This window comes from Botryllus schlosseri, chromosome 4, assembly GCF_051294905.1.
Source record: "Botryllus schlosseri isolate E-star chromosome 4, Bs_hap1, whole genome shotgun sequence".
NCBI classification, from domain to species: domain Eukaryota; kingdom Metazoa; phylum Chordata; class Ascidiacea; order Stolidobranchia; family Styelidae; genus Botryllus; species Botryllus schlosseri.
This window is the reverse complement of record NC_137239.1, coordinates 8,879,311-8,886,753: the sequence shown is the minus strand read 5'-3', so window position 1 is coordinate 8,886,753 and position 7,443 is coordinate 8,879,311. Positions and strand designations below refer to the sequence as shown.

The window sequence follows — 7,443 nt, the reverse complement described above, 5'->3', positions numbered from 1 at the left end:
ATATCAATGCAATCCATTTTGTATAAACTACTGGATTTTCAAAATGCGATACTGGAACTAGAACTAGGCCTACTTAAAAATAGTAGGTGATTGACCGTCAAATAACTACATGGGTAGTGTGTAAAAATCGGATGAAATCTAATATGATGACAATTAGTTCTGATTACGATTACATGGAAACCGTGTTCATGATAATTACTAGGGCGATTTTTTTTTACATGTCAGAAGAAGTGAAAATTTTGTCAAAATTGTAGCGTTAGGTCAAAAAGTGTCAAAATTTTTTACTATGTGAAAATTTTTTAGCAACGTGCATTTCTTTGGATCGTCGATTGTGCACTCTCGGTGAACTTATCATTTGACATTTTACAGCTTGTAGCCCACTTTATAGGCCTACCGTTGTAGACGGTCCATTGTCTGCTCATTGTGAATCATAAACATTCAAATGAAACAAATAGGTTGACATGGTGTTATGCTAAACGCACCGCAACATCCTTACTGAAGCAAGACTTCTTGGGCATTGCATGGTTTTTATATCAAGAAGCACATGATGAAACATTGTGATATAGACACCATTGTCAGAATGAAGCAACACGGCATGTCACCAACAATGAACGCAGTGTTCAGTGTTGTCAGACAACAACTGCTGCTGTTGCATGTTTTTTCTTCATTCTGGGCCAGCTACTTAATAAAGACAGACACTTTCTGCCTGAGAATGTGGTTAAGTATCTTTCGTTATACTACAACTAATTTTAATTATTTATACCATACTGTAACTACTGGAATTCTTCATAAGGCCAGATTTCATTAAAAAAGTTTTCGAGTTATAAGAGGTTTTTTCAGGCCAAACTATACTTCATAAGGACAGACAGTTCCAACCAGAGAGAAGATAAGTAGTACAATTCTAACATTATGGGGGAAAACACCTAGGCCTACGGTAATTTGCATACGCGAGGTCAAAAATGTCAAAATTTTGATTTTTTACCGTACCGATAATTCAAAATCTTCCATGTTTAGGTAAAAAAAATTGTCCTAATCATTACATTGAAATTAAGCCTAACACATATTCCTAGATAATATAACCAGTTAACGTTGGAATAAGGGTGACCCAAGATTAGGGTTGGGTGAGAGGGATATTAGAGTTGCGGAAGAGGGGTATATGAGCTTTGGAGGGGGGTATCACGGTTGGAGGCGGGGGATATTAGGGCAGGTGGATTAGGGTCAAAGTTAGGGTATCCAAAGATTTGGGTTGGGGTGAGGGAGATGATACTCTCAACTCAACCCTGATATCCGTCATCTCCAACTCTAAATCTTGGGATACCCATATCCCGACCTTGACCCTAACCCATCTCCAAAACCATGATATCCCCCAACCCTAACCCCAAGGAGTAAAAACAATTTATTTTGACATGTTCACACGAAACACTTATTGGTGTAATTGGGAACACTGGCTTGTCATGATCGTAAAACGAAGAGGAGTCGAGAAATGGGTGGCCAATGGTCATAAAAAACCAAATTAACTGAAATGTGATGTAGAACTATATTTTCATTGACACGTAACAGGTAGGCTACATAGGCTACACTACAAAAAAAAATAAGACATTTTTTATCTTATTATCTTAAAGTGACTTTTTATGAAAAAATGTCTTAAAGACCAATTAGTCTTACCAAGTACTTTATGTCTTAAAAGTAAGCCAGAAATTGATCGAAAATGGTAGCAGTGCCTTGGGGGCATGCCTTTCAATGTTAGGGGTCTGAGCGGAGGAGGGGAAGGATGAGAGAGACCAGAAATTGCAGTGTTGAGATGATCCTGTACTAAGTTTACAAGGTATTCACTAGATATAGTTATCAAGGTACATGCCACTTACTACTCACGTGTACTATTCAGATCAATATATATATGGTTGTCTGAGTCGAAAATAGCATTTCTGGTGAGTGGGTGGTAAAATGAGACCAAATCATCCTCATTTCTTAAATTTGAGACCAAATTTGTCTAATTTTGAGACCAAATTGTCCAATTTTTTTTTGTAGTGTACGTATATAACCAACGACTGCCGAACGAGCAGACGCGAACGAAACGATGAAGCTCTCGGCGACGGCCGACGCCGGTCGGGGCACGGCTTTCTGTGCTAGTGTTCGTCGTGACCCGGGCCATGGCGCCGACCCCGGAAGTGGCCGACCGATCCGAATCGGTTCGCGGGGCGGAACGTGTTCGCGCGCTGACCGGCGCGCAAGTTCCGGATCCGCGCGAGACGGCTGCGTAAACGACCGGTTTTCGACGGCGGGGCGGCTCGATCGAGCTGTGCAAAATTAACACTTCTACTTCCTAAAGCCGCGTTTCGCGGAGCTAGCAAAACCCCGCAGCCCCATCTGACCCGCGCTCGTCTGAGAGGCAGTTCAGACCTGTCAGGCGATGACCGCAGCCCGGTTCTGCAACGTCGCCAACCAGTACTACAACGCGGCAAAAGCCCATTTTGATCGGCCCTCGCTCGCCACGGGGGAGAGCGATAGCCTGAGCGTCGAGCGCCGCGCTGGAAATTGGGACTCTAAATTGAAAGAGCGATAAGCTTTTAGAAACGACGGGTCATAAGTAGACGACAATAGGCCTGGTTACATGTTCAACTCGACTTGGCGTTCAAGTCGTCTTCGGTGACGTCACGCGTCATCTCCGAGCTGACTCGTAAAAGCGCCCTGTTTACATGATCCTTCACGAAGCTGTATCGTGGACGACCGCTTTACCCCTTACAAATATATATTCGTGGTAAGTCTGGTGGGCAAAGGTACAACGACAATGTGTGTTTGGTCGTACTCTGAAACGTTTCTTATCCTCCAAATTAACGGGGATCATGAGATACTCATAATATCGATATTTGTAGAGGAAAATAATATTGTTCATATATTATGATTGTAGAGGAAACCAACAAGTATAAGTTATCAGCTAGCTTTTTCGGCGTCAACGAAGATGGGCCGTGGAATGGGCGGGAGTAACGACTGTTTTGATATTTCAGGCATCACTTGTCGACGCGATTAAAATAAGGTCATTAACACTCAAGTGACCCACTTGCAAACCCCATGTGGCCTCTAGTTGTTCGGCCGCTCCTCTGTAACAGACTACCCCATGTATGCCGGTGACCCAAGAGTCACGATACAGCAACTACTGCAGAGACTTTATTGAAGCATCTTGTTGGCATGATATACCAAATAGGAAGTTAACAATACCAAGAATATGTATATAAAAACTGTCATAAAGAGCAATATAGAGCACTACTACTAAATTGCTACCCACCAATTAAACTTTGAGAAGTGCCAATTTCAGCACCCTCACAACAACCACATAGGCTACCATGAATACAATCTCAAAACGGCAAGCTGAATATCGTGAACACCCGCACGACCGCATCATATCAGCAGAACACTATAACCCAGAACTAAAAACAAAGCAATAATCCCAACACCGCTGCGCTTCAGCATCACCAGGAGAGTCACAAATCTCCATATCATCCTCCCGGGAGAGACACCAGCTCCATCCCATCACACGCACGGTCACATCAGTTTAGCCAGTGGAACAGTATGTACGAAATGCAGCAATCGTTCATGTATTCCCGTATCGATGTAGCACACTGCGCAGCCGCTTCTTCAATCGGTTCACTATGCATGTCGTAGGCGAATTGTAATACCGGTACAGTCCACATATCTTCCGAACTGTAGTCTGAGAAGTAGGAATACAGATGTAACGTTTTACCTTGTTTGCCATTTTATGTAGCCGATGACAGCAACTAGACTACTGCAGATCGAAGCGTCGCAGCCAAATATCAAAGAACACATAGGGAATCGCTAATAAAACTGCCATAAAAGAGCACGGTTGCTACACCGGTACTGGTGTATTACATGTATTCCATCGTAAACAATTGCGAGCACTTACAAAGTAACCCCACTTTTCCTTGCCATGTTTGCCCAATTTCTCAACAACAGATGAAAAACATGAATTACGATGTCAAGAGCTCGCGCGGCAAAAACCAGCGCCGTCGAACGAAAATCGTCTGACGCCGATGGACGAATACTCAAGCCGATCGTAAACCACATTACCCGACAGCTTGAGGCTCGAGTCGACTTGAAGCAGTTTGCCTTTCTCTCTTCATCGAATACGAGAGAGTCGGATCGACGAGTCAGCTTCGAAGCTGACTTAAACCGTCATGTAAATGGGCCTAATGTGTAGTGGGCTTCGAGTCGTGTCGAGTGTTCGATTATCAATGAGAACGGCGTGGAAAGTTGAAATGTATACAAATTATACATGTAGAGTGGCCACAGCGAATAAAATGTCAGTTTCGCATCGGATTAAATGTAATTGCGACAGGACAGGTAACATATTTTTCGAGCGTACCTGTTTAATTGCGCATTTTGATGATAATTCTGGGATGATCCACCGATCAAGGATAATCCCGGAATTAGCAAAGATTTATCAAAGAAAAATTGAAATCACTCCACTTCTACGGCTTGGAATTCAAAATGCTTGGAATTCAAAATTTTCATGCTGTACTAAATCCGCGAATATTGGCTACAATGAATTCGAATCTGGTGTACGTCGTTTTATCGATTTAATCGCGTAACCAGCAAGATTCAGAAATAAAGGTTATTTTTCAACAGTCCTATTGCGCATCCATTGTCACTGTTGCCGCGGCTCGACGACGACTTCACAGATATCTCATATACAATGACGCACCCCGCTTCGTATGCCGCAACGCGACCAAACGAGGTTTTAAAACTAACACATTGGGAAATGACTACGAAACTATAAATTAACTCTTAGCGACAGGATCGTCTAATTTCAGTACGCTAAGAAATCATGTATCACTACACGATTAGAATCTTTAAAATTGTTACTCTGTTCATTTTTGAGTGCCCGTGCCATTGTGTTCGCCCGGCCCCAAACTACGAGCCCTGGACGGCGGGAACCGCGGGATCATGCGAGAGACCTCCAGCGGATGACGCGAGCGTGCGAATTCGAATTGCCGCGTATCGTCTCCCGCTCTCGAGGGCGTCGTGGCCGGCCTAATAGGTATAAGCACTGTGCTTGCCTCGCCGCCGCGCCGCCGCCGGGGCTCGAATCCTTCCCACCAAAGGCGAAAATGAAGAGCGAAAAAGTATACGGTATGGTTACGCCCAAAGAATGTAGAAGGGCAAGAAGTGCGAGGTCATTGTTGCGTCATGCCACTGTTACGTTGCGGCATCCATTTTGGTCTCAAAAGGCCACAAAAACAGCCTGAACCTATGTGGGAGGCTGTAGTTTTCGGTCATATTGGCAGTGATATTTATGGGATTACGCCCGCAACTGGGATATTGGACATAGAAACCAAGGTGAATTTATGTATTTTCGTTGTCTGCTGGTCGTTTTTATTTCAGATCACCCCGGACTACCACAGCAAAATGCATTTCTGGGCTGCATCAACGAATTGTAGGCCTACATATGGCGATATATTTAGAATCTCAACCTAAAGGCTTCTTGTGAGAATTGTATCCTGTTGAAGCAGGAGATGGAGCTAGTAAGATTCAATATGGCCAATAGAAACTTTCCGCATACATACTGTAACAGCATAGACCACCCAACCCAATACGATATAAAGTCACCCATCTTACAATTTGCAGCTAAAAGGCCGGTGTCAGGAGAAAGACGAAGAAATTGCGCGGTTGAAATCGCTGGTAATGCGAAAACATTGTGAAATTAATTGTAGCATTTTGACGATACAAATACACAATGAAAACCATACAAGATAGGCTACCCAAATGCTGTGATTAATAGCGGAATTGCACAATTTATGATCGTTTTGGAACTTGGATGTAAGCTCGGATAACAAGGAACATATGGAGGAGGATAGGAAGGTTTTTTCAACAAGGATCAGATTCAGGCTTTGAAAAGAGAAGGGCAGGCCTCTGGATGCAGATGGGCCGGTGATACATTTATGTCAGCACTGAAAATCAGGTTTTCATTTGGAAAGCATGGGTAGTTTTTGAGCTCCAACAGTGCTTCTATGTCGAAAGTAAACATTCGATGGTGTAGATATCTGAGTAAATCCTCTGATACCACGAACATTTTTATTAATTTTTTAATATGTTCTCGGCAAAAAATCACAAACAAAATATGCGACGGAATCCGACCCGAATACGCAGAAATACAACAAAAACAACCGCCGATACCCCTGTCCGCCCGCGACAAACGCGACTACACGCGCCCCAATACGGACCGGGACGGGGCTCGTTCACTTGAGGACCAATTCAACTACATCCTCATGGAGAAAATTGATTTTTGGTCCGAAAGTGAACGAGCCCCGCAGGTTCGTCAATTAGATTAGCGGACCTGGACGCCTCTGCATTACCTTTTTCCTAGAATTCATGATCATTTCCTATAGAGAAAGGTTCAAGCGGGTATTTATGTTAAAAACAATTTGTTTTTCTCGTATAATATCAGTTTCAATATGCATTTTTCCATCACAGTCCCGTGAATTCAATAAATTCATTTGCGCATATAGAAACTGGATTTTTGACGGTCCGGAGTTCGTGGACGGGTTTTAGCTTCGAGCTAACGGATCGGAATCTTCGAGGAAATGATCGAGTCGAGTCGAATCTAATAGAACATCAACGGAGGTATTTGGCATTATTCATGTAGGTTAGAAAGGGGACACTGTGGATATATGTAATTTATTTTATTTGTGTGTGCATCCCGCTTCCTTTGTAGGCCGAGGCTAGAGTGTGACCGATTAACTTCATATAGCTTGTTTCGAATTCCCGTACATACACTACAAAAAAAATAAGACATTTTTTATCTTATTATCTTAAAGTGACTTTTTATGAAAAAATGTCTTAAAGACCAATTAGTCTTACCAAGTACTTTATGTCTTAAAAGTAAGCCAGAAATTGATCGAAAATGGTAGCAGTGCCTTGGGGGCATGCCTTTCAATGTTAGGGGTCTGAGCGGAGGAGGGGAAGGATGAGAGAGACCAGAAATTGCAGTGTTGAGATGATCCTGTACTAAGTTTACAAGGTATTCACTAGATATAGTTATCAAGGTACATGCCACTTACTACTCACGTGTACTATTCAGATCAATATATATATGGTTGTCTGAGTCGAAAATAGCATTTCTGGTGAGTGGGTGGTAAAATGAGACCAAATCATCCTCATTTCTTAAATTTGAGACCAAATTTGTCTAATTTTGAGACCAAATTGTCCAATTTTTTTTTGTAGTGTACTCCTAGCCTATACTACTTTGCACATTGGGCATAGGCTGACTTGTATAGTCATAATTGAGTGATACTCGATGCCTAATACTCAATTCTAATTGAACGACTACTTGATTTACCCAGGCCAAGTTATAATCCAAGATGGGTGATGCCAACCATCCTTCTATTACGAGCTACAGCTACCAGTCCTAAGCACAACGAAGATCTGATA

At 42.6% G+C, this 7,443-nt stretch overlaps 1 long non-coding RNA gene across 1 annotated transcript; it reads right to left on the bottom strand.

Moving 5' to 3' along the window:
• Nucleotides 1-3,152: 3,152 nt before the first annotated feature.
• Nucleotides 3,153-4,206, bottom strand: LOC145436989 (uncharacterized). The gene is made up of 2 exons (XR_013914523.1): nucleotides 3,920-4,206; nucleotides 3,153-3,706 (listed from the first exon to the last, which is right to left on the bottom strand). It is a non-coding gene; the product is annotated as an uncharacterized LOC145436989 (long non-coding RNA).
• Nucleotides 4,207-7,443: the final 3,237 nt, after the last annotated feature.